This window comes from Eupeodes corollae, chromosome 3 (genome assembly GCF_945859685.1).
Source record: "Eupeodes corollae chromosome 3, idEupCoro1.1, whole genome shotgun sequence".
Classification (NCBI taxonomy): domain Eukaryota; kingdom Metazoa; phylum Arthropoda; class Insecta; order Diptera; family Syrphidae; genus Eupeodes; species Eupeodes corollae.
In genome coordinates, this window is record NC_079149.1 from 30,873,982 (window position 1) to 30,877,779 (window position 3,798).

At 30.7% G+C, this 3,798-nt stretch overlaps 1 non-coding gene across 1 annotated transcript; it reads right to left on the reverse strand.

The window, feature by feature from the left end:
* Positions 1 to 2,519: 2,519 nt before the first annotated feature.
* Positions 2,520 to 2,592, reverse strand: Trnam-cau (transfer RNA methionine (anticodon CAU)). The gene has a single exon. It is a non-coding gene; the product is annotated as a tRNA-Met (tRNA).
* Positions 2,593 to 3,798: the final 1,206 nt, after the last annotated feature.

A 3,798-nucleotide genomic window follows, 5' to 3' on the forward strand; every position in this document is an offset into this window, starting at 1 on the left:
TTTAAGTTTTTATTTTTTGTAAAAAAAACTGTAAATTCGAGTTTTCTCAAAATTTTACTGAATGTTGACAACAATATTTTTCAAAAAATAAAAGTAGTTTAAAGCCAATATCTCAAAGTTTTGATTTGATATTTGAGTCGAATCAATTTTTATCAAATTTTAATAATTTTCTTGTTTAGGTTTTTATTTTTCGTAGGAAAACTGTCAATTCGATTTTTCTCAAAATTTTACTGAATGTTGGCAGTAAAATTTTTTAAATGTCAAAGTAATTTAAGCCAATATCTCAAAGTTTTAAAAAGATATTTGAGTCGAAATCAATTTTTACTAACTTTTATTAGTTTTCTTAGGTTTTTATTTTTGTAAAGAAAACTATCAATTCGTTTTTTTTTAATTTTACCGAATGTTGAAAACAATATGTCTTATAAGTAAGAATTAATTGGAAGCTATAATCTCAATTTCTTGAAAAGATGTTTAGGTCGAAATTCAATTTTTAGAAACTTTGATTAATGTTTTTTTATGTTTTTATTTTTTATAAAAAAATCTTACCAAATGTTAAAGACGTTATTATTCGTTGCACAAAATTTTTTACAGATAAATCACTTCGAAACCGTTAATTGGATGTTTTTCAAAAAATATATATGTATGTTTGGTATCATGTTACGATATATTTTATAAAATTCAATTCAAGTCTCTAGCGTTATTGGTTCATGAGATATTTAGGGTTAACCAAAATTTTCACCTTTTTTTTAAACTGCTATGGTAAAAAAACCACACAAGCAATTTTTTAGAGAGTCCCTTCTGCATTTTTCTGCCTTTTTGTCTGTATAACAAAATTTATTTGAAGTCGATATCTCTTCTGGTCTTAAAGCTATGGACAACGAAAAAACCGTCGCGAACGTACAAACGTACGAACACATGCACATACAGACATCTTTCTATAAATCTTTTGTTTCGACTCTAGGGACCTTGAAACGTCAAGAAATATCAAAATTTTCAATTTGACCCATTTCAATAACTTCCTATGGGAAGGTAATAAAACAGTTACGAAAAAAAATGTAATAGCTGAATTTATGTGCCCCGCATTACGATTTGGCATTAAATGTTTTTGACTTTTTAACTTTTGAATTACCTGATTTTCGCAAACAAAAATTAAATGAATAGAAAAAATCTCTTCTATCAACCAATAGTCTTCATGAAAATAAATAGAGACTCGATGTAGTAGAATAAAACTATTGCAATTTTAAAACGTTAAAACAAGAATGACATCGTCCCGATATGGGACTCACTCACTGACGCGATAATTCGCTCCCTGGCCATTTATCAAAAATGTTATACCATTTTCGTAGTGAACTTTAACAATTGTTGTTGAAGCGTGTATCAATGGGCAGGTTCATACGGCATAAGGGACTTAAAGGCTATAGGCAAGTTTCTAGTTTCTGATTGGCCAGCTGCCAACAAATTACCTTCCAAGTAAGGCAAATTTAATGGAAAGTTGACTGGAAAGATAGTCAAGAAACATCTCCCTGACTATTAAGTCAAGTCTACTTCTATCAAAATGACAATTGGAAAGCTGAAATTTATTACTCTAGGATTTATTTATTTTCCGCATAACTTTATATAATGCTTCTGTAAATTTTTACAATACAAAACACAAATCGTGGTGGACTTGTAGCTTTCCTGAGGAGTGTTTTGAATACAGTAATTTTGTTGGTAGTTTTTGTACTATGAACTTAAAGTAGAGATTTGCGAAGTAAAGTTCTGAATTTTAAATTCATGACGCTTGAAAAACTAACTAGTTGCTTTGGTCAAAATTTACGTTCAAAGAATGAAGATGACTGCAAATGAAGTCCCTTATGTTGGCTGAACCTGACCAATTCGTTTTAGTAATGGTGTAAGTTTACTTTTTAAATGTCAAAAGATGACAGCTTCAACAGTGACAGCTGTCAAAATAGTGGGCATTATGTTAGCATAATGTATTTCAAGTTTTAAAATTTTGTTCTGGTACACATTCTAGAAGTCATACTTACAATTTCTTCCTTCTCAGTTTAAGGTTTCTACGAGTATATTCATGATTAATTAAAAAATTACTTTGAAAGAAATATACTTAGGTATTTACCATATAACATTTCAAATGTTCAAAAAACTCAAGGCTCTGAAATCATTTTGAACTAAGTGACTGACAATAAATTTAAGGTATCTAGTGTCATCTGGTTCTTAGGTCATTATTTTTATTTTTGTTTTCTTAGAAATTCGCTGCATGACGACAATCACGATCAATTGATGAGAGCTGCAATATTTATATAAAACTGTTTGTTGATAAGAAGCGATACATAAAAATATGAATTATTATAATCCACACACGCTTTAAAACAGCTGTACCAACAAAAACAAAAATAACAAACAATTTCTTTGTTTAATAAAGGTGAAACCGATGAATGATTTAAAAAATAAACTTTATGAAGGTACATGTATGTTTGATTTATTTCAAATTAGTATGAAATTTCAACTAAAAAAGATGATGCCCCGGGTGAGGCTCGAACTCACGACCTTAAGATTATGAGACTTACGCGCTGCCTACTGCGCCACCGAGGCTTGAATATCCTTAGATTGCATTACAATTTGGTCCTTGATTGTCTTTATCTATTACAAAATTAAACAAGCATTGCAACAAATCGATAAATCCAACCATCAACACCCCAAACATTGCAATCACAACGTTAAGAACTACCCGACAAATCTACCTTTGAACTATTAAAAACAAAACGTACCAAACACAAAAACACCATATTTACATATATTATACCCTTCATCTTCATGCAATTCAGGTTGATGCACACAATGCACATTCAATGACCCTTAACATAATTATTACTGAACAACATGAAGCACAACACCAACACAAAAAAAAAACAACAACAAAAAACAAAAATTGAATAACGACAAAATTGCCCAATCGCACGATATAGTAGTTCTCAAAGTCGTTCAACTCGTCGTCGACGTCGTCGTCGTAGTCGTTGAATCCTTTTGGCGTGATAAATTTTACCGCCCTTTCTTCACTCCACCACATTGATGAATGCACTGAGTCGTTATGAAGTATATAATGGAAATAAAAGCAAACAGGGGAGGCCGGTCGAGGCGAGGGAAGGCACAGTAATGTCGTCCGATAGCACTGACACTGGCACTGGCACCTAATTCATTGTTATTCGTTTTTAACTGTTTTGTTCTTTTTACTTCCTACCCATAAAGCCAAGTTATTTACTTCGCAAACAAAAATGCTTTTAAACTTTTAATTCAGATAAAATAGTTTTTGAATTTCTTAAAATTCGCGTTGGGCGCCAATTAATATTTTAGGATGACTTTCAACAGATATCCTGCTCACATTTCATTCAAAATCAAACATAAATGATATAAATTCCCTGAGGTTTACTATAAACATTATTTTTAGTCTGTTCTATTGCCCAGGGAACTCCAATCAATTGTTTGAAACTTAAAATAGCGCCCAACGCAATGACTTTCAACAAATATCCTGCTCACATTTCATTCAAGACACAAATATAAAAGATATGAATTTCCGGAGTTTTACTAAAAACATTATTTTAAGTCTGTTATATCTCCCAGGGAACTCCATTAATTTGTTTGAAATTTAAAATGGCGCCCAACGCAAAACACTAAGCATCACGAGAATTGATATTTGACTTGCGATCCCTTAGAAATAGATCTATTTTATTTAAATAATTTGTATTTATAACATAACTTGCGTAAAATTATAGATTTTGTAAGTAAAGTTTTTAAAATGTT